We start from the raw sequence: 24,904 nt of genomic DNA on the forward strand, positions 1-24,904 counted from the left end.
AGATCTCAAATTCCTTTTGGTATTTCCGTAGTTACAAAATGTTTAAATGTGTGTGAAATCTTATGGGACTTAACTGCTAGCGTCATCAGTCCCTAAGCTGACACTTAACCTAAATTATCCTAAGGAGAAACACACACAGCCATGCCCGAGGGAGGACTCGAACCTCCGCCGGGACCAGCCGCACAGTCCACGACTGCAGCGCCTGAGACCGCTCGGCTAATCCCGCGCGGCTCCGTAGTTACATTCCGCTTAGTTACACTGAAACAGTTCTTGCGAATGGTTCATGAACTCCCTCGGAAAGACAATGGCTGACGTCCGTCTTTATCCTTGGTGAACATAACCAAGCGTTCCCCTCTCAAGCTGTTGCTGGGACGTTGCTTTCCTTTTTGTATCAGTGCCACTTTACAGATATCCAGCAGTTTAGTGTATGGAAGTTCCAATGAATCCATTGCACACATAAGAGATCAAGAAAACGACACAATAAGAGAGTGTACATTTTCGTTATTAACTTAAAGTTGCTAGCGTAAGGACAGCTATAGTTAACATATTAAGCCATATTTCAACTACCGCAGTTCAAATCTGTCATACCTTCCGCACGTTCAGGCAGAGTTTGTTAGTCATTTATTGCACTGCTATTATCTTTGGATCGTTCTTGCAACCCGTTCATTTCTGCACCCATTTTTATATTCGGCATCCATCACGAAGCTAGATTTGGAGTAATTTTTATGAAGATATTAACCTCACATTAAAAACGATTACATCCTCGTTTCTTAACTGAAGCAATATTCTTGATGTAGCATAATACAAGGGCTATTTTCGTTCCAACTTCCGATTGGTCACTAAATGGAAAGCACGATGAATATCAAAAATGTTTTATTAGAGACATTTAGCCACACCTTGCAGTTACTTCGCCAACTTTCCAATAACCTCTTCGTAGAAGGCACCCACCTGTGCTCTCCTACAATTACTTAGGTTGGTCTGCAGCTCGTTGTCCTCATAGCCAAAGGTTCACGTGAGCGACGATACGGAAATCAGAGGGAGCAAGTCTAGGCTGTACGGTGGGCGATCACTTCCCACCGAAAACGCTGCAGATGCGTCGTTGCTGCACCTGGAGTATGCGGCAGAGCACTGTCATGATGAATGAAACTCATGACATTTACATTATGTTGGCTACATGAAATCAAACCGGACGCCTCGACAGGCACTTTACACCCGACAGGAACTCTATTGTTCTAAGCAGCTTTGTATGCTCACTATGCGCTCAGAACTGAAAAACACGCTGTGACGCGATCGGCAAGTATACTAGAGCAACGTATCTGCGCAACGTTTCATCGGATTTTCACTGTAGTTTTAACCTGGCGACCAATCGGAGGTTGAGAAAAGAATTGGTCTCGTATCAGGTCATCACCTTGTGTCCTCAAAACACCAGTTACCAGAAAATATTACAGGCATCATAAGAAAACTACAAGCCTACATCGCTGTTCCAGCATCCCTCAACACCACTAGGCCTAATTTGATTACTTGACCAAAAACTTCATCAAGTTTTACACTACACTACACTGTCTGCAGGTTACAATGTACCACTTCGATCTCCCTCAAGCACTGCAGTACATCGGAGGCTGGCCCAACGAGATGCTGGCCGACTACTTCGTTCAATATGCAAGGATACTCTTCCAAAACTTCGGTGATAGGGTGAGTAAAACTTTAAAAGCGATTACAGTCATGAACCACGTTCACTTTACCGAGCGTAATGACGCGGTACCGTTACACAGGTGAAGTGGTGGATCACATTTAACGAGCCTGCTGTCTTCGTGAACGGCTACGCGGCGGAAGGTATCGCCCCTTCTCAGCCAGCGTCGGGCATTGGTGACTACCTGGCGACACACACCGTCATCAAAGCACACGCACGGGTCTGGCATCTGTATGATGAAGAGTTCAGAGCATCACAGAACGGTCAGTGCCCCAAGAGAACAGAACAATATGACTACTGTCCACCGTGACACTGGCGACAAGGGAAGTACAGCATAGATAGGTGGGGAATGCTTACTGTAATGATAAGGGCTATCGATCGTGAAATCAACCTACTTAAGTGACTCTGACAATGGGCAGATTGCTATGTCCCAGAGCCAGGGAACAATCATTTAGGAAACGGCGAAGTTAGTCGGGTGTTGTTCGTGCAATAATGCATCTTTGTAAAGCAAGACAACGCTATTATACGCTTAACATCTTCCATAAAAATAAAACTTATTTGTTTCATCAGAACATTAGATGGTCAAAAACAAGATAGATGAGCTTACTTTATGCCTAGAAGATGTGGAAAATACTGATAGGATATAACCACAGGGATAGAGAAGTTAAATATCAGAGATTAAAGACTTGCAACATTTTAATCTAGAGTTAACATGGAAAAAGGAGGAATTGCAGTATATGTAAAAATGGGACACACAGTCAAAAAATATTGAAACAAATAGTTTTTATGTTGATCAAAACCCAGAAGTATGTGCTTGTGAGTTGTTATTCCAGCATACTTCTTTGATAATTCTAAAATTCAACAGATCCCTTCTACAAAACTTACAGTTATTTATGAGATATCCAGATGCATTATTTATCTGCCTGCCAGACAAGAAGAAAAAGTTAGTAGTTGTGGAGATTACACTAAAGATTTCTTAAAAGGTACAGACTAGAATTACAATTTGGATGTTTCAATCTAATTTCAGCAGTCAATTCTCAACTCATGTGCAGCAAGAAAGTAGAACATTGAATGATAACTTTTTTGTGGACAGTGCTCAGGATGAAACAATTATGTCTACCCAGTTGCTAAAAGACTATATGATCGTAATGGACAATTAATATAAATAAATAGTATGGCACTTAACAACCTTTTTTATAAACAGTGCTCATGGTGAAATAATTTTTTCCACCCAGTTGCTAATAGACTATTTGATCATAGTGGACAATAAATAGAAACAATCTCTATGGCACCTCACAACTTGGAGACAGTTTCGTATAAAGCAGTGAGGTTTACTTATCTGTTACATAACAGGGGTGCAATGGGATTAGGTACATCTCAGAAGAGATGCAAATATCCAGTTCAATTTATTCCATAGTAAATTTGTGTCAATGTTTGAAAGTTACTTTCCTGAATAATTTTCCAAAAGATTCATTAAAAAAGAAGTAAGTCATGAATAACTAACAGATATAAAATCTCATGGAAGAGGAAGGGAAAAGTTTATGCAAGGGCCAGGATAAACAGAGATTCCGCATTACTTGCATACTGCATAAAATGCTGTAGAACTTAAAAAGAAATTCATTAAAGTATCCAGACGTGTGCATGTCCTGAGCCAAATAAATGATTTAGATAATAAGATTAAAGCTATATGGGACATTGTCAAATGGAAGACAAGAAAGCCAGTCAGTGTACACGATTACATAACAGTTAACCTAAATGACAAGGTTTTGACTGCTAATTCACAAGTTTCACCACCTTTAAATATCACTTTCTAAATATAGCAGGAAATAGAGGATTAAATTGTTCAGTTGAAGAAGCAAGAAAATATATTAAAAATATCATTCCACAAACCTTTACGCAACTAGAAGTAGCATCAATATGGTTCACTGAGGTTAATACAATTATAGAAATTCTAAACAACAGATGCTCTTATGGAGTTGATGGTATTTCATACAGAATTCTGACAAACTGTTTCAACTTAATCAATAATGTCCTTAATCTAATCAGTAATAAGCGTTGCATCCATGGCACAGGCAATTTTTCCAGACAGATCATAGAATTATTAAACTACTTCATTACAAACATGATAAGACAGACTTAAACAATTATTGTCCAGTTTCCTTACTGACTTCTTTTTCCCAAATATTTGAAAACGTAATGTACTGAAATGTAGTCACACATTTAGTAAACAATTTATTTAGCATATTGCAGTCTGGATTTCAGAAAGGCTGCTCAGCTGAGAATGTTATTTATCCACTGCCTTATTTGATACCACAAGCCTTAAATAATAACATATCGCCTGTGGATATTTTCTTCCCAAGGCCTTCGATCTTTTAGATCATTATTCTCTCTAAAAAAAAAAAAAAAACAGGTTTTATGCAATTGATGGCTTTAAAATCAGCTGGTTTCACTCATACTTGACGAACAGAATCCAATACATTGTGCTGAATAATTCAGACGTCGGAAAGGTAGAAAATTTTTGCGACTGGAAAAAAAAAATCACAAATGGAGTCCCGCAAGGTTCAATTTTGGGTCCAGTCCTACTTCTGATATATCTGAATGACTTTCACTTAACATTCAACAAGAAAAAATATATTTTCTGCAGATGATACTAGTGTTACAATGAATCCCATTAGAGAGAACACAAAACAAAAGTTAGTAAATTATATTTTCCAAAGAATTATTAAGTTGTCTGCAAATGAGTTATCACTAAATTTTGAAAAAACACACTACATTGAGTTCTGTACAACAAACAGAATCGTATCAATAATTCATGTCGCACTTTAGCAGGAGTCAGTAAGTAGGACAGAATGCTTCAAATTTTTGGTGGTTCATACTGATGAACACGTGAATTGTAAGAAGTCTATTACCGAGATTTTCCACCAATCAAGTTCACCTACTTTTACTCTTCATATAATTCCTAATCTTAGAAAAAATGTGTCAACCTCTTGACTTATTTTGCATATCTCCATTCCATTATTACTGTACAGAATAATTTACTGGTGTAACTCATCACATAGGAAGAAAGTATTGATTCAAGAAAGCTAGCACAAAAAATAACATGTGGTATTCACTCACGGACATCAGTAGGTATCTTTTAAAGGAGCTAAATATTTTAACTGTGCCATGGCAATACATATTTTCGCTAATGAAGTAACTTATAAAACGTCCATCACAATTTAAGAAGAACAGTGATGCACATACTTACAACACTAGAGGGAAAATGACCTTTATTACTCATTGTTAAAGCTGACAGTGGCTCAGAGACGAGTTCAGTAAACAGTAATAAAAAATGTTGCTCATTTGCACACTAACATAAGATGTCTGACAGTAGCAGAGCAAGTCTTAAATTTAATTTTCAGTCATTTTTCCCAGACAACTCTTTCTATTCCATTGATAAATTTCTACTTCAAAACTGGTAGCTAATAAAAATATTTTAAAAACGTTTTTAAGTGTAATTGCATAGTAGGAATAAAACGTTCATGTGTTCATTAATATTAACACTAATCATGTATGCAAGTATACATACACTATAAACTGACTCTTTCCATATCATTTCGATAAAAGAATCGTTCAAATGATCTATGAAACATGTAACTAACCAATAACTGAAGCGGTTGAAGGACGATGAAATAACGTGTACACGGCAAGCCACCTGATGCAACACGAGGGTGTGCTGAAAAGTAGTGACTCAGAATTTTTTATTCTCTTCCCATAATCGGAAGAGGTATTACATTTTACGTGTATTACTCGCATGACTTCCAGATTTGCTGACACACCTTGCAGCCCTCTGCCGCTATAGGGTTCCAAACTGTACCGTGTATCAACAGGGTGTCAAACGTAACTTTATAGGTGCATAAGAAACGGCCCAACAAACTCAAAGGATGTATTCCAAGAACTCGTCCAGACAAGCAGCATTCTCTTCTTCAGCATGACAATGTCATATAATTTAATTTATATGTATGTGTATATGTATATGGTTTGGTATACTTTACAGGTAGTGTGGGAATCACACTTAATATGGATGGGCTTGAACCGGCGAGTAACACAGAAGGGGAAAACGATGCCAGTGAACGAGCACGACAGTTTCAGGTGGGTGTTTCAGCCCTGCTGCCAACCAGTTGGAGTTCCTTTAAATTTTCCGTGTATTGCTAGTACCTTAGAGTGTTCAACGGATAGCAATCACGCGAGTTATGAAGCCTACATATGAGAATTTTTTGACAGTGAGGAAAACTAATGTTCATTCTGTTCTGCAGATGGGTATCTTCGCACACCCAATCTACACTGAGGAAGGGGATTACCCACTTGTGGTGCAACAGTTAGTGGATGACAACAGTGCTCGTGAGGGACGAAACCACTCAAGGCTACCAAAAAAAAAAATTCACACAGGAAGAGATCGAATACATTAGGGGTGAGTCTCCAAATACACAGCAATGGAGGATACTTTGGATTCAACAACTGACAATATAACATTTCTAGTAACGTCAGGATATGACTGTGATATAAATTGTTCCTATCACATTTTCGTTCAGCTTATATCATTATTTCTAATGAAATTTTCTGACTGAATCATGTCACCATCCCAGTGTTAACAGCAGTAGATATTTTCTCTCGCCGCTGGAATTCGTTTCATCGGCAAGTTTCGTTGCCTGTATGTTGAGCAGAACCAGAGAGCTTGCTGAGTCATACACCCGAAAGGAATTTAAACAGATTCTCCAGGAAAACTTTCGAAGAAACAGCACTGTTTGTTTCACAGTGTGATGCTGGAGCATTAGAAAGCATTCTTGACGTAATATGAAGTGTCAGCTAAGATTCAAGAGGCAAAGCGGCAAAATAGCTGAATATTTTGATCCTGAAATCCGACAGCCCCAAGGGTGATATCACAGGCTTTGAAACCAAGAACACTGCTGGGGTTAATAGTCAAATATCTCCTATATTTTCGTTCTCCTTTATACAGAGTAATAGAAACGCTTTGAAAAGCTCGTTAGGGCATTGCAAGGTAGGTTGTACTGAGAAGTATTTGTTAAGTAAAAAGATTCGACACGTTGCCCCGTTTCCGAGTTAATTAACCTTGAAGTTAACCGATCATGCCGCTGCGCGCTCAAACACAAGCTGCCCGCCAGAGACGGTGTTGCCAAAAGTGTTCTTCGTTTGCTTTCCTAAAACCGAATAAGGGAGTGATACAAAAATTGGACATGGAATGATAGTAAGAATGGAACCCGAACTAAGGATAAACAGTCTTATGCGCCATAACCTATGCTGTGAGAACAAGTATCTGGCGGGCCGCTTGAATTTGCGGGCGCCACGACCCGAATGGCTAACGTCAATGGTAATTAACTCGGTAATGGCACAACGTGTAGAAATTTTTCTGAACAATTATTTTTAAGCACAACCTGCACTAGAAAACCCTTCTATAATTTCACGACTCTTTCTGGCATCGGTTGCGCTGCACATCCATTCGCTCAGATCAGAATAACCACCTTTTCGTCATGAAGAACGGAAACAAATTCCAAAGTCAGTGTATAAGAACTTAATGAAAGGACGTCTCCAAATTATATAATGTAATAGATACAAACGCTACTTTATACATGACTTGTGTCTTTAGGCCGACCGGTGTGATCGAGCGGTTCTAGGCGCTTCAGTCTCGAACCGCGCGACCGCTACGGTTACAGGTTCGAATCCTGCCTCGGGCGTGGATGTGTGTGATGTCCTTAGGTTAGTTAGGTTTATGTAGTTCTAAGTCCTAGGGTACTGATGACCTCAGATGTTAAGTCCCATGGTGCTCAGAGCCATTTCAACCATTTGTGTCTTTAGGAATAATAGAAATGGCTGTCCAGAGCCTAAGGCAATACGATTCCAAAAAATTCCTGGAAACACTGAACCAGTACAGGTCTATTCTCCACATTACGTTATTGAGTCTTGTAACACGTAACTATCAACGTATGCAGTAGAAGTGCCAGCAGCACTTTATGCATGAAGATTTCAAAGGGTTTCTTGTAACATAGAAAATGATTTTTGTCACAGAACCTTTCAAAAACATATGAAATGGAAATATTGTCAGTAACTAGTGGCAGTCATCTTTTATACAGGGTGTTAGAAAGAGGTACGGCCAAACTTTCAGGAAACATTCCTCACACAGAAAGAAAGAAAATATGTTATGAGGACATGTGTCCGGAAACGATTACTTTCCATGTTAGAGCTCATTTTATTACTTCTCTTCAAATCACATTAATCATGGAATGGAAACACACAGCAACAGAACTTACCAGCGTGACTTCCAACACTTTGTTACAGGAAATGTTCAAAATGTCCTCCGTTAGCGAGGATACATGCATCCACCCTCCGTCGCATGGAATCCCTGATGCGCTGATGCAGCCCTGGAGAATGGCGTATTGTATCACAGTCGTCCACAATACGAGCACGAAGAGTCTCTACATTTGGTACCGGGGTTGCGTAGACAAGAGCTTTCAAATGCCCACATAAATGAAAGTCAAGAGGGTTGAGGTCAGTAGAGCGTGGAGGCCATGGAATTGGTCCGCCTCTACCAATCCATCGGTCACCGAATCTGTTGTTGAGAAGCGTACGAACACTTCGACTGAAATGTGCAGGAGCTCCATCGTGCATGAACCACAGGTTGTGTCGTACTTGTAAAGGCACATGTTCTAGCAGCACAGGTAGAGTATAACGTATGAAATCATGGCGGTGAATCGAGGAAGTACAGTACATACTGACGAAACTAAAATGAGCTCTAACATGGAAATTAAGCGTTTCCGGACACATGTCCACATAACATCTTTTCTTTATTTGTGTGTGAGGAATGTTTCCTGAATGTTTGGCCGTAACTTTTTGTAACACCCTGTATAAAAATTCACGTTTTATGGCTGATTCGAAATAGATGCTAATTTAATAATTATTGAAGACACAAAAATAAATTTTATACGATTTTTGTCGTTAAGTGTTTGGTAATTTGTTTGTGGCCTCGTAAAACTTTGAAGCTGACCAAGACTCTTACTCTGATGCCAGCCTTTCGTACTTAGTTAATTTAAAAACGATCAGACTCCAGCTCAGTTGTCGACTGAAAGGTTTAACTGGGCACTGATTCATTCCTGGTGTATCTAAGTCTCTAATGGTACCCATTCATGTGGATCATTACCTGTATTCAGGTTCCACAGCATCGGCGTGACGAAATGGAAAAAAAGCTTTATAAATTCTTTAGCAAGGTTAAAGCTGTCGTTTCGGTTTATCAGTCAACTGAAAAGGAAATAAACCTTCTTACAGGATCGGCAGACTTTCTCGGAATGAACCACTACTCAACCAACTTCGTGACGCCAGGCCTCATAGGTGAATCGCCTTCCAAATCGCGGGACTCTGGAGTGTATACAATGCCTGGTGGGGTAAGCTCATATTACTGCTTATACAGAAATACAAGGGACAAAAGCATGTGAGTGGAAAAACCCTTGAAGGTTCTCAAGTTTTTAAAAATTGCGACCACAAAGGTAAGAAAATTGTGATACCACATATGCAATTGCTCACGACTCTCGACTGTTGGTACACACTAATGCTAGTAAGTTTTGAAACATGGCAGGTGGCTGTTGCATTGAATCATTGCAGGACATTTGAGAAAAGCATGAGTTATAAGCTGGAACAGAACAAACGATCCATGAAGCTCATGATCATGATGACATATTAGAATTCTATTCCTTTTAAACAAGCTATTTTTTGTTGGCAGTTTTTCAATTTTGATAATAGCCTTTCATAACCGGATTTCATAGCCAGTTTGTTTCCAAATACGTAATTACAATCTGCTCATAGTGCGCGATACAAGATCAATCTCAACATGTTGACGTAGGATTAATTTATTTATTATAATTTTTTACTGCTTTGTGAAAGCAGAGTGATGGAGATGAAAGTGAATGGCAGCCTGCAGTTATAACTCTTGTGGGGGATAAGTTACTTTTCCACAATTACCGTCTCAAGTTTATATTATAAACCCATACATTAGTACTATTGTAAACCTGAATACTTCTGTCGAATTTCAATGCCTGTTAAATCTGAAAAAAAACAACTGATATACATTACATTACAACCATGTAAACAATCGATTTTATAAACTAAATATTTCACTAGAACACAATATCCAGTCCACGAAGTGCTGTAGAGCAAAGAATTATCTGAGTATTGTAATTTTAATATGAAATTTAACACAAACCTTAATTTACAGTTGACTCTAAACGTTTTCAGCAACAGATTACGCTACGCACTTAATGAAACTGACAAATACAACAACCAAAACCGAGCGAGGGAGCGCAGTGGTTATCAAACTGGACTCGAATTTGGGAGGACGATGTTTCAAATCCGCGTCCTGTGGACCTGATGTAGGTTTTTCAGCAAATTTTGGATTGGTTCCTGTGGAAGGCCACGGCCGGTTTCCTTCCCCATGCTTCCCTAATCCTATGGGACCGATGAACTCGAAGTTTCCCGGCAGGAGTGGCCGAGCGGTCCTAGGTGCTACAGTCTAGAACCGCACGACCGCTACGGTCGCAGGTTCGAATCCTGCCTCCTGCATGGATGTGTGTGACGTCCTTAAGTTAGTTAGATGTAAGTAGTTCTAAGTTCTAGGGGTCTGATGACCTCAGAAGTTAAGCCCCATAGATCTCAGAGCCATTTGAACCATTTGAACCTTGCTGTTTGGTCCCCTCACTCAAATCAATCAGTCGACAACTGTAGATCGTGCTTCAGTGTGTATTAAGTACTTGGAAGCGCAGTCTCACAGAAAGAACAAACCGTACGTAGCGTACGTTATAGAAGTAGTATCATATGAAAGTATCGTGAAGACAGCAACAACTGTAGCGAATAAATCCTATAAAACCACAGCAAATAAGCCCAGAGCAATGTGATAATCTCATAAAGCCTAGATGGTTAGTAAGCAGTGTACATAAGGGAGGTATAAATATTACCAAATACGGTACCAGCAATAATTTTAATGCGAAACCTAGGAATTTTAGAGTCTTACATAGTAAGATGGAAATTGTAAATATAACAAAATAACAATTTCTATCTGCAATGATATATTTCAAGAGAAGAATAGATGTGTGTTTCCCGGAACACGGCAGCAACAATTCGGTACAAATTTTGTACACGGGTTGTGCCTAAATAATTTTTCACATGTTCCTCAAGGATGAGGTGGGATGGAAATGGAAGAAATTTCGAAACTACATAGAAATATCTTGAACCGACAGCTTTCAGATTTGATGGGTATATTAGTGTGCAGTAGTCCGTGATTCGAAATTTAATCAAACAGCAGAAGCGTAATGCTGAATCCTCTTCAAACTGGTAGTTAAAAATGGAACTTTGCAGAATTTTGAGAAAAAGGCTGCCAAGAGGAAGAGAGGTGGTGGCGTAAAATTCCTGCTCAGCCATCAGATGTTGCGCTAGTCAGAAGGGTTACATTCCAGCTCACGCCCCACAGCTACGTGGAGTGAGACAGTGAGACACTGCTGATGGTGATTCGTCCGTCGGATGAAGAAGTGAAAACCGGGAAAATACCACGCTAAACTGCCCACAACCTCTCATCACAGCCATACACGCGATGATTGATACTACGGCAGAAGGCAACGGCAAATGGCCTCCACTAGCAACTTCTTCAGAACAGCACGTCAAGATTCTCTGATCTTCTTCCAAATCTTATTTCCTTAGCCCAGGACTAACTTATTTCTATTCTGCGAAATTCCCCTCAGCAAATAGGTAGTATGTACTATTTAAGTTCGATGGTTGCGAAAAAAAGCCTGTAATTATTACACTGTATTAATACTTTCACGAATACGCCACAGGATTTCTTGGATTTTACACTATGGTCTTTTTTCTTTCAAACACAGGCTTGGAATAAGTGAATGTAAGTAAAGGGTCAATGCCAGACTTTTAACTAATGTGGAGATAAAATTTCCAAGAAACTAATTATTATATTTGGGCATGCATCTTGATGAAGTAGAGTGCGATAGAAATAATATCTAAACTAAGTATTTAAATTTTCAGCACTATGCTTGGGGACTACGAAATCAACTGAATTGGGTTGCCACCGAATACCCAGGATATCCAATCTTTATAACAGAGAACGGTCTCTCCAACTCTGGAGGGCTAAACGACACAGACCGCATCGATTACTTTACAGTAAGTAGATGTTTTCACACGAATCTGGTAATCGCTTTTACTCTCCGAATGTCATTTCATTACCAGCAATCTGCGGTATTATTTTTAGGAATACCTCGGAGCTGTCCTAGAAGCGATAAACACAGATGGTGTTCCAGTAATCGGTTACACGGCGTGGAGTCTCATGGACAACTTTGAATGGAACTCGGGATACACGTGAGTACCTGTCATACTTGCTTCTGTTAAATGAAATAATACAGATAAAACCTAAATATATTTAGTTATCAATAAATAATGGCGCCCTCCTTGGAGATGGTACAAAATAGTGTCAAGTTGAGGAATGTATCATATTTCCTAATGGCTTCAGTTCGTCTTCGGGAGTTAACAGATGATTAGAAACGGAGAGAGGTGAGACGAGGACAGCGGCGATATATTCTCAATACGATGTTCTAAGTTGCCCTGTGTTGGTACATTATTTTTTCAAACAATGTCACACATCTTTATGTCACCACAGAGTTAATGAAATATCTCTAGTAGTTTAAATAAAATCCTTTTGAGTTCTAGGACGTCTCAAAATAAAACGCTAAAGCAGTTATATTACCCTCAGTTCTGGCGTCTGTACAGGGATATTAATCAGGACGAGCAATTTATTCCCTCTGAAGAGAATCAAAACAAAGGCGGTCGAAACGTCGGTAATATAATACTCAAAAGGATTTTACCCAAATTGACACAGGTAGTGGAAGCTTACGAACTTATATATCTAGTAGTGTTTACAGAAACTAATTCAATATTTCGAGCATTGGAGATACTCCAATGCAAGCCAAACTTAATAATTTAGAAGATTTCGGTAGTGTTTACTTCTTTCCAAATGAATTTCAGAAGACATTATATACCCTCTGTACTAGTCTGAATGCCCTATAGCCACAATCATTTAGCAATCTCATACATTCTAAGACCCCAAAACATTATGATCACCCACTTAACTGCGTGTTGATTCACCTCTGGAACGCAATACGGCACTAGTTCTGCGTGCATGGATTCGGCAAGTCATTGGCAGGTTTCCCAGTGTATGTGACACGAGACGTTTACGCACAGATCACGCAATTCCCATAAAATACTTGCCGGTGGCTCGTGGCTGCTGAGTTGGTACACAGCAGGGTAGCACATGTGTTCCGTCGGCGAACTGAATGGCCAAGATATGAGTGTCAGCTCACTATCAAGCTTCTCGAACCACTGTTCACGACTTTGACGTAGTGACACCGTCATCATCAAGGAATATAAGGGGTTCTCAATAATGTCCTGTTGGTTCCTAGCAGCCATTCATGTCTTCGATTACTGTCATAGGTCCCATGTATGACTAAGCGAATGTTCTCATCTAATTTACATGTTCATTCGCCAAATCTTACAATTAGTTCCATGGGTCATTTTGTACGATAGCCGTAATGGGTCATTTTGCACGATAAATGGTTCAAATGGCTCTGAGCAGTATGGGATTTAACATCTGAGGTCATCAGTCCCCTAGAACTTAGAACTGGTTAAACCTAACTAACCTAAGGACATCACACACATCCATGCCCGAGGAAGGATTAGAACCTGCGACCGTAGCGGTCGCGCGGTTCCAGACTGTAGCGCCTAGAACAGCTCGGCCACATCGGCCAGTATTTTACACGATAGATCGTAATGATGTGAAACGAGTCATGTTACAACATCGCTTATTATTTTGTACATATGCTTATTTTTTTGAAGAAAAATATACAGGTGCAAGTTACTAATCATTAAATAATAAAATAGTGCCGGCTGACATTTTCTGCGACCTACCTAAGGCATTGGACTCTGTAAATCACAGTATTCTATTAGTTAAATTCAAGTTTTATGACAAAGCAAGTTGGCACCATGGTTAGCACACTGGACTCGCATTCGGGAGGACAACTGTTCAAACCCGCGTCCGCCCATCCTGATTTAGGCTTTCCGTGATTTACCCTTAATCGCTTCAGGAAAATGGTGGGATGGTTTCCTTGAAGGGGCGAGGCCAAATTCCTTCCCATGCTTCCCTAATCCGATGGGACCGATGACCTCGCTGTTTGGTCTCCTCCCGCAAATCAACCAACCAACAAATCAGGTCTTATGGGATTTATGTTATAGCCAACCAGTGGTATAACGTCATGTCTCAGCAAGAGAATGCAGAAAGTTGTACTTAGTAACACAACCAATACACTCCGTGGACGTAATTCTGACTTCGAGGGAATAAATTATGGGATTCTGCAAGGCTTAATCTCAGGTCCACCAATGCTTCTCATACATGTAAACGATCTTCCGTCTAATATACAGCAAGCAGAATTAGTTCTTCTTGTAGATGACACTGCTACTGTAATCAATTCAAGCATGCACACAGAAACAGAAGAAATGGTAAACAATGTTCTTAAAAGTATCATTGATTGGTTTTCTGTGAATGGTTTTTCCCTCAATTTAAAAAAAAAAAAATGACATTCAGTTCTGCACATCTTGGGGAACTACACTAATGACAAGTGTAATATAGGCTGAGAAAATAATAAATATGGTTGAAACTTCAAAATTCTTAAATGTCTATATTGATGGGAATTTAAATTAAACAAAGCACGTTTTGTTACTTCTAAAACAACTTAGTTCAGCCACATTTCCACTTCGAATCATCCCAAATGTTGGGGAGAGACAACTGTGTAAGTTGACATACTTTGAATATTTTCATTAATTAATGTCATTTGGAATAATGTTCTGGGGTAGCTCGCCTTCATGAAAGAAAGTCTCCGTTACTCGAAAACGTCCTGTAAGAATAAAATGTGGTGCTTACCCACGATCATTTTGCAGACATCTGTTTGAGGAGTTAGGCATTAAATCTCCTTATTCAGAGTATATTCTTTCCCTGATGGAGTCTTTTGTAAATGATCCACTGTAGTTCAAACGAAACAATGCTGTACATAATTACAAACCAGAAGGTAAAATGAGAGTCATTACACCACATTAAGTTTGTCTTTAGCTCAAAAAGGGGTGCACAATGCTGCGACAAAAAGATTTAATCACTTGTCCGACAGAAAGCAAAGCAAAATTTCGATACAGACAGCAAAGAAAAATTTGAAAACAAACTAAAGAAGTTTCTGTATCACAACTCCTTCCATTCCGTAGAAGAATTTCTATTATCATAATGTGTAAAAGGTCGTGGGTAGGAATTACTACCATATTCACAAATTAATTTTTAATGGACAAATCATTTGGATTTATAATACATAATCATCCAAAGAACATGAAACTAACCTATAGCACAGTATTACACCCATCGGGTCATGTTTGCATCCCTTAGACAAATCATTTTTCGAGCAGTCGTCCGCCTCTATGATGCGATTTCCAGACCCTACTATCGACCCTGTGTCATATGAAAAGTAAATCATCCACCCAGGCGACGTGTGTCCATCGATGCGCAGTCGAGTCTCGATGATTCCGTGTTCAGTCCAGTCTCAGTTGACGATATCGTTTGGTCAACATGAGAAGACGTATCGGTTTTGTTGCTGCGGAGCTCCGTGTTGAACAGTGTGCACTGGATAATGTGCTCAGAAACACTTTTGCATGGACAGCGACTGTACTCGACGCCAGATTTATCATACACCGCCACCTTCCCGTCTCTACAGAGGGAGTATTCTTCACACCGGCGAGTTCTGTGATGAGGTATGACCGTCCAATACCTTGCCACATTCCCCTAATTCCGCTGTCCTTCGACCACTCTCCATAGACTCTCACTTCAGTAACACGCGAACAGGCGACCAGTTGCTTGTTCTCAGGTGGCCGGTCGTAACAACACGCCCTTCGTGAAAGGCGCTTGTCTCAGTAAATTTCACCAACTGCGACCTCTATCGTCACTAGAGCGAGTCCCCACTCGTCTCTGATCAGCTTTTATACTCGCGTTGGGCAGTGGTCACAACGTTGTTGTAGTATGTAATCCGATCCTGGACATCTCCTTTAGTACCATGTTCACCTCCCTGCATTTCCAAACAGACTACACTTCTCTTGTCGTGTTCGCCACATAATTATTCTTCTTTCAGTTTACAATTTTCCATAGGCCTTTTAATGAACGTAATCGTGCAGTTGTTACGACATTTGTTTCACGTTCTTGAGAAGGGCATTTCAAATCTTCGTCCAGCTATCAAGATGTAGCTTCTAGTAGCTTCCAGAACTTATCTTTGAAAAGCCCACATCCAACTTTCTTCTCACCCTTCCCCAGATGGAGCCTGTTCTCAGTTTTTAATGATCTCGGCATGAACCGAACATTTAATGCTTGTCTGCTTCCTTTCTTTATTTGCATGGGTACGCTATCTACCTACAGTTCTCACAATGACAAAGGGAACAGTATATACCCATTGAATAACATTACTTTCAAAATATCGGTTTCTTATTTCCTAGTATTGCCATCGTTTAGGTTTTAGTACCAATGGAGACTGTGAGTTTCAGTACTGTACTCCTACATTCTACATTAAGTTTGACAGCAGAAGACATCTTTTTACGAAGGCAGTTTACATCAGTCGTGTCAGGAAGCTCTTTGCATTCATTTTACTATCAACGGTACGAGACATGGGTTCGCTGATCCATTAGCAGCGCTTATTTCTCCTAGTATCTCGTATCAGTTTTGATAGCCTAATGCAGTGAGCTAGGTGCGTATATTTTGTACTGTTGCTATTGTTCACTTAAAAATAATGCAGCTTAAAAAACGGATTACCTCTTTATTAGGTGCTGTATTGAACCACAAAGCTGCCTCTTAATGCAGAAGACGGGTTATGTACTCAGGATAAGACTTGTAAATGCTTTAGATTACGAAGAAGTATCATGTCAGTTTCCTATTAAATTCAGCAGGTACTTTCGTGACTACTGTTATCTTATTAGAGCCACCAATCCATGTCAGTATCCTTCTTTCATAACCAGTAAGTTTAACTTTTTCCAAGCGATAAAATTGTTCACTGAACTCCACATAGAATGTATTTAGTTACGTCTCGGGAGGACGACGGTTCAATCCCGTCTCCGGCCATCCTGATTTAGGTTTTCCGTGATTTCCCCAAATCGTTTCAGGAAAATGCCGGGATGGTTCCTTTAAAAGGGCACGGCCGATTTCCTTCCCCATCCTTCCCCCACCCGAGCTTGCGCTCCGTCTCTAATGACCTCGTTGTCGACGGGACGTTAAACACTAATCTCCTCCTCCTCCTAGTTACGCCTCCTTGATTAGTTGCTATTATAATAGATGCACGGTTATTGACTACAGCAGTACAGAGACAGTTGCACATTTTGAACAACTGTTCTGTAGTCTCCGACAAAATCTAGCCAGTTTTAGTGTACCATTTAGTGTACAGGGTGATTTCTTCCACCGTTGACAAACTCTAGGGATTGATCGATGAGAAGATACGGAACAAAAAGGTCTAATGAGAGTGTGCCCGGAAATGTATGGTTTCCAAGCTAGAGACCATTTATTCAGTCATACTTTTACGGAGACTGCGGTCTAATACGCACTGTACCATGCAACCACAGTTACAGTATGCTTTGTTTCCTCTTAAAGGGCGGTACTGTTCCTCATACCTCATACGTCGTGCCATAGCACCCTCTCCGGCCATAGTAATTGGTAACTTCTGTTGCTGACTCACTTTGTAGTGGATGTGATACAGCGTTGTACACAATGGTTCCGTATTCACATCGAGAGCTTGCAACATGGTGTTCACCTACGGAAAAGCAAATGGCAACGCGTGGCGGGCAGCATGATTGTACCAAGAGACCTATCCCCGCCGACGTCACAGCATTCAACGTTTGCAATAGTGTTTCGCCGTTTGTCTGAGACAGTCGTTTCAGGAAGCAGGAAATCATGAAGCACGTACCCGAAAAGTTCGGACAGCATACCTGGAGGAAAATGTGATAAACACTGGAAGGCAACCGCCGTGTCAGTGCCAGACAGTTGGCCCGCCAGTATTGGATAAACCAGACGACCGTGTGGAACTTTCTCCATAACAATTGTTACTACCCTTATCACTTACAGCGTGTGCAGGGCTTGCTAGCGACAGACTTTCCACATCGGTAGCAGTTTTGTCACTGGTTCCTTCACCAGACAACGATTCCGGGATTTTGTGTCATCCATCCTACACACAGATGAGAGTAGCTTTCAGAGAAGAGGCTCTTCAGCTTTCATAACAGTCATCTGCGAGATTGTATGCAGAACCCCCATGGCATGGTGACAGGGAAACATCAGCATCGGTGCAGCCAGAATGTGTGGGCCGGGATAATTGTCGACCGTATTTTGGGACCAGTGTTCCTTCCACGCCGCCTAACAGGCCGGAAATTCTTGCTGGTGACTTTGCCTCTCTTGCTGGAAGAAATTCCATTGACGATTGTAAGGGCTATGTGTCTGCTACGTGATGGTGCTCCAGCCCATTTCGCCTTTAACGTTCGGATGCATTTTAATCGTGTCTTCCCTGGTCGATGGATCGGCCGAGGGGGTCCAGTCGCACGATCTGCTCGTTCATCAGATCTCAAACCGCGCGATTTCTAGTTATGGGGCCGTCTCAAAAGTATCGTTTATGCTGAGCCCATTCCAGATATGGAGACACTGGAGTGGCGTATTCATGCTGCCATTAACACTGTTCGGATGTAGCGCGGCCGACCTGAACGTGTGATAGAGAACAGGCTACGGAGCGTACACTCATGCGTTAAGTCACATGGAAACCATTTTTAACACATACTGTAACTGTGGCTGCATGATACAGCGCGCATTCGACATCAGTCTCTGTAACAATGTATGACTCAATAAATGGTGTCTTGTTGGAAACCATGTATTTGCGGACACAAGTTCATTCTACCTTTTTGTTCCGCATCATATCATCGATCAATCCTCAGAGTTTGTACACGGTGGAAAAAATCACCCTCTATAGCAACATGAAAAGAAGCGAAATCGACCTTCACTAGAAGCCCACATGTGGCTGCCTAACTACCAAGGGCAACTAAATAACCAGTTAAAAATTTGAGCGGTTCCACTAATATCGTTTACTTGTGCGCTGTTGCGTTATGCCTATAATAAATTCTTCAGATAGTGATAATCCACCTTAATGAACAGTCAATGGATAAATATGAATTCACAGATAATATGAAATATTAGTTGAAGTGGATTAGAAGTAATCAAAAAGGACAGAGCTGTCCCCTGAGAAAAGAATTACAATCATTTTCAATTTTATTTAAGACCAGAGCAATCTATTAGCAATGGTGACTTCACAAATGGCTAATAATATTCCAAATAATTAAGCTGATATTTTAATAAGTTATGCCAGTGACATTGTCCAGAGCATTGATTCGTTTATCAAAGCTAATCTTCCACTTCTAATCAGTTCTCTAAAGACTATTGAGTACCTCATGAGCAAAATACTCTTCAGTGCAATTTGTCCATACTACAGATACAGTGATGAAGTAAATGACAAGCTGATGCATTGTAATAGCTAACACAATCGGCTCAATGGCCGCACACCTCTTCCCCCTACATGAGAGCGTGACAAAAGACACTGGAACCCGCTCTGCATTGCTTTCCTCAAGTACGTCACATGACCATCCTATCTAGTCAAAGGGATTACAACACGCATGAGCACCATTCCAAATAAACTTGTATACAGATTTTTCTAATCACAGCAACTACGTACCAGGGTTGCCCAGAAAGTAATACACCGATTTTTTTTTTCTTCAGCAATTCTTTATTGAACATAATGAGGACTACACAAACGGAAGAATGATGTTTTATCTACACACCCTATTTTTCCACGTAATCTCCATCCCGTTCTAGGACCTTCATGCAGCGCGAAACAAGGGAGTGTATGCACTGTCAGTACCCATCCTTGTCCTGTTGGCGGAGCCAGTGCTTCACTCTGTAAATCAACTCCTCATCGTCCTCAAAATGTCTTCCACGAATGGGATGTTTTAATGGCATGTTTTAATGGCCCAGTCCGAGAGGGCTAGGTCAAGGCTGAAGGGTGGATGGGCCAACATTGTCCAACTCCGTTTTGCCATGTGTTCAGCACACCTCAGACTTGTGTGTTGCAGCAAAACGTCCGCTGGATTGCTGTATCTCCGAAGTCGACCGAAGCCCGCCTTGAGTTTTGTCAATGTGTTGAAATACGCGGATAAGTGCATCCACACTTTCTTTGCTGATTGACAGATGCAGCCCCAACTGTCGAATCGCAAAGCGGCTGTCCTCGCGAATGACATCAGCTCGCTGCAACATGTCAGGTGTGACAACCGTGGACGTTCTCACCGCCTTCTGATGACCTCACACTCCGTGCCCAGTGACTAACTGTATTTGTGTCGACAGCAGATCCTCCATAGACATTCCATAAGTGGTTTTGAATATTCCCCACAGTTTATTTCCCTGCAGTGAGAAATTCAACGACGGCACGTTGCTTGTAAGGTAAAAGACGCCATTTTGAAACTGTGCTGCAACTACCCTGTGACGGAAACTTGGTGTGCTCACTCAGGAGACTTCAAATAATACATACACAACGTTTAGCATTCGTAGCATTGGTTTCAGCTCTGGAAAAAAATGCTGTGCAGTACTTTCTGGGCAACAGTCGTATAATATCCATCTGCAAACATTAGTGATTGAATATTAATTCTCTTTCGTTATATATTTTCAAAATTACAGACCGATACCCCTAACTTTGGTTTGCAGCAGAATCCTTGAACGTATTCTCATTTCGAACAAAATAAACTTTCTTGAGACTGAGAAGTTTATCTCCACGAATTTTCATGGTTTCAGAAAGCATCGCTCGTGCGAAACCCAGCTTGCCCTTTTCTCACATGATATACTGAGAACTATGGGTGGAGGGCAGCAGGCAGGTTCCATATTTCTAGAGTTCCGGAAGCATTTGACACGGTGCACCATTGCAAGCTGTTAACAATGTTAGGAACATATGGTATAAGTTCGCAGATACGTGAGTGGCTCGAATACTTCTTGTTGTTGTTGTGGTCTTCAGTCCTGAGACTCGTTTGATGCAGCTCTCCATGCTACACTATCCTGTGCAAGCTTCTTCATCTCCCAGTACCTACTGCAACCTACAGCCTTCTGAATCTGCTTAGTGTATTCATCTCTTGGTCTCCCTCTCCGATTTTTACCCTCCACGCTGCCCTCCAATGCTAAATTTGTGATCCCTTGATGCCTCAAAACATGTCCTACCAACCGATCCCTTCTTCTAGTCAAGTTGTGCCACAAACTTCTCTTCTCCCCAATCCTATCCAATACCTCCTCATTCGTCACGTGATCTACCCACCTTATCTTCAGCATTCTTCTGTAGCACCACATTTCGAAAGCTTCTATTCTCTTCTTGTCCAAACTGTTTATCGTCCATGTTTCACTTCCATACATGGCTACACTCCATACAACTACTGTCAGAAACGACTTCCTGACACTTAAATCTATACTCGATGTTAACAAATTTCTCTTCTTCAGAAACGATTTCCTTGCCATTGCCAGTCTACATTTTATATCCTCTCTACTTCGACCATCATCAGTTATTTTACTCCCTAAATAGCAAAACTCCTTTACTACTTTAAGTGTCTCATTTCCTAATCTAATCCCCTCAGCATCACCCGATTTAATTTGACTACATTCCATTATCCTCGTTTTGCTTTTGTTGATGTTCATCTTATATCCTCCTTTCAAGACACTGTCCATTCCGTTCAACTGCTCTTCCAAGTCCTTTGCTGTCTCTGACATAATTACAATGTCATCGGCGAACCTCAACGTTTTTATTTCTTCTCCATGGACTTTAATACCTACGCCGAATTTTTCTTTTGTTTCCTTTACTGCTTGCTCAATATACAGATTGAATAACATCGGGGAGAGGCTACAACCCTGTCTCACTCCTTTCCCAACCACTGCTTCCCTTTCATGCCCCTCGACTCTTATAACTGCCATCTGGTTTCTGTACAAATTGTAAATAGCCCTTCGCTCCTTGTATTTTACCCCTGCCACCTTCAGAATTTGAAAGAGAGTATTCCAGTCAACATTGTCAAAAGCTTTCTCTAAGTCTACAAATGCTAGAAACGTAGGTTTGCCTTTTCTTAATCTTTCTTCTAAGATAAGTCGTAAGGTTAGTATTGCCTCACGTGTTCCAACATTTCTACGGAATCCAAACTGATCTTCCCCGAGGTCCGCTTCTACCAGTTTTTCCATTCGTCTGTAAAGAATTCGAGTTAGTATTTTGCAGCTGTGGCTTATTAAACTGATAGTTCGGTAATTTTCACATCTGTCAACACCTCCTTTCTTTGGGATTGGAATTATTATATTCTTCTTGAAGTCTGTGGGTATTTCGCCTGTCTCATACATCTTGTTCACCAGATGGTAGAGTTTTGTCATGACTGGCTCTCCCAAGGCCATCAGTAGTTCTAATGGAATGTTGTCTACTCCCGGGGCCTTGTTTCGACTCAGGTCTTTCAGTGCTCTGTCAAACTCTTTACGCAGTATCTTATCTCCCATTTCATCTTCATCAACATTCTCTTCCATTTCCATAATATTGTCCTCAAGTACATCGCCCTTGTATAAACTCTCTATATACTCCTTCCACCTTTCTGCCTTCCCTTCTTTGCTTAGAACTGGGTTGCCATCTGAGCTCTTGATATTCATACAAGTGGTTCTCTTCTCTCCAAAGGTCTCTTTAATTTTCCTGTAGGCAGTATCTATCGTACCCCTAGTGAGACAAGCCTCTACATCCTTACATTTGTCCTCTAGCCATCCCTGCTTAGCCATTTTGCACTTCCTGTCGATCTCATTTTTGAGACGTTTGTATTCCTTTTGCCTGCTTCATTTACTGCATTTTTATATTTTCTCCTTTCATCAATTAAATTCAATATTTCTTCTGTTACCAAGGATTTCTATTAGCCCTCGTCTTTTTACCTACTTGATCCTCTGCTGCCTTCACTACTTCATCCCTCAGAGCTACCGATTCTTCTTCTACTGTATTTCTTTCCCCCATTCCTGTCAATTGTTCCCTTATGCTCTCCCTGAAACTCTCTACAAGCTCTGGTTCTTTCAGTTTATCCAGGTCCCATCTCCTGAAATTCCAACCTTTTCGCAGTTTCTTCAGTTTCAATCTGCAGTTCATAACCAATAGATTGTGGTCAGAATCCACATCTGCCCCTGGAAATGTCTTACAATTTAAAACCTGGTTCCTAAATCTCTGTCTTACCATTATATAATCTATCTGATACCTTTTAGTATCTCCAGGATTCTTCCAGGTATACAACCTTCTCTTATGATTCATGAACCAAGTGTTAGCTATGATTAAGTTATGCTCTGTGCAAAATTCTACAAGGCGGCTTCCTCTTTCATTTCTTCCCCCCAATCTATATTCACCTACTATGTTTCCTTCTCTCCCTTTTCCTACTGACGAATTCCAGTCACCCATGACTATTAAATTTTCGTCTCCCTTCACTACCTGAATAATTTCTTTTATCTCGTCATACATTTCATCAATTTCTTCATCATCTGCAGAGCTAGTTGGCATATAAACTTGTACTACTGTAGTAGGCGTGGGCTTTGTGTCTATCTTGGCCACAATAATGCGTTCACTATGCTGTTTGTAGTAGCTAACCCGCACTCCTATTTTTTTTATTCATTATTAAACCTACTCCTGCATTACCCCTATTTGATTTTGTATTTATAACCCTGTAATCACCTGACCAAAAGTCTTGTTCCTCCTGCCACCGAACTTCACTAATTCCCACTATATCTAACTTTAACCTATCCATTTCCCTTTTTAAATTTTCTAACCTACCTGCCCGATTAAGGGATCTGACATTCCATGCTCCGATCCGTAGAATGCCAGTTTTCTTTCTCCTGATAACGACGTCCTTCTCTAGTAGTCCCTGCACGGAGATCCGAATGGGGGACTATTTTACCTCCGGAATATTTTACCCAAGAGGACGCCATCATCCTTTAATCATACAGTAAAGCTGCATGTCCTCGGGAAAAATTACGGCTGTAGTTTCCCCTTGCTTTCAGCCGTTCGCAGTACCAGCACAGCAAGGCCGTTTTGGTTAATGTTACAAGGCCAGATCAGTCAATCATCCAGACTGTTGCCCCTGCAACTACTGAAAAGGCTGCTGCCCCTCTTCAGGAACCACACGTTTGTCTGGCCTCTCAACAGATACCCCTCCGTTGTGGTTGCACCTACGGTACGGCCATCTGTATCGTTGAGACACGCAAGCCTCCCCACCAACGGCAAGGTCCATGGTTCATGGGGGGGGGGGGGGGGGGGGGGAATACTTCTTAAGTAATAGAAACCATTATGTTGTCATCGACGGTGAGTGTTCATTAGAAACAAGGGTATCGACAGGAGTGCCCCAGGGAAGTAAGATAGGACTGTAGCTCTTCTCCGCAAAGATAAATGATTTGGCGGACAGGGTGGGCAACAACCTGCGGTTGCTTGATGATGGTGCCGTTACGTGTGGAAGTTGTGTGGCTGTGGAATATATGACTTACACGATTTCCAGTTGGTTTTATGAAAGGCAGTTAGCTCTAAAAGTGGAAAATGTAAGCTAATGTGGATAAGTAGGAGGGCCAAAACTGTAATGTTCGGATACAGTGTTGATAGTGTCCTATATCGCGCAGAGAAGTCGTTTAATCATCTGGGTGTAATGATCCGAGGCGATATGAAATCGAACGAGCTTGTGAGAACTGTGGTAGGGAGGGCGACTAGTCGACTTTGCCTTATTGGGAGAATTATAGGAAAGATTGGTGCACCTGTAAAGGAGACCGCATATAGGAGGCTGTTTCGACGTATTCTTGAGTCTTACTCGAGTGTTTGGGATCCGTACCAGGTCAGATTGATGAAAGACATCGAAGGAATTCAGAGGCAGGCTGCCACATTTGTGACCGGTAGATTCAGACAACATGTAAGTGTTACGGAGTTGCTTCGAAAAGTCAAATGGGAATCCCTGGAGGGAAGGCGACGCTCTTTTCGAGAAACACGACTGAGAAAATTTAGAGAACCA

The 24,904-nt window shown here is 40.9% G+C and overlaps 1 pseudogene; it reads left to right on the top strand.

The window, feature by feature from the left end:
• Nucleotides 1-24,904, top strand: part of LOC126198911 (myrosinase 1-like) — a 45,481-nt pseudogene that overhangs the window by 13,058 nt on the left and 7,519 nt on the right.

This window comes from Schistocerca nitens, chromosome 8 (assembly GCF_023898315.1).
Source record: "Schistocerca nitens isolate TAMUIC-IGC-003100 chromosome 8, iqSchNite1.1, whole genome shotgun sequence".
Classification (NCBI taxonomy): Eukaryota; Metazoa; Arthropoda; class Insecta; order Orthoptera; family Acrididae; genus Schistocerca; species Schistocerca nitens.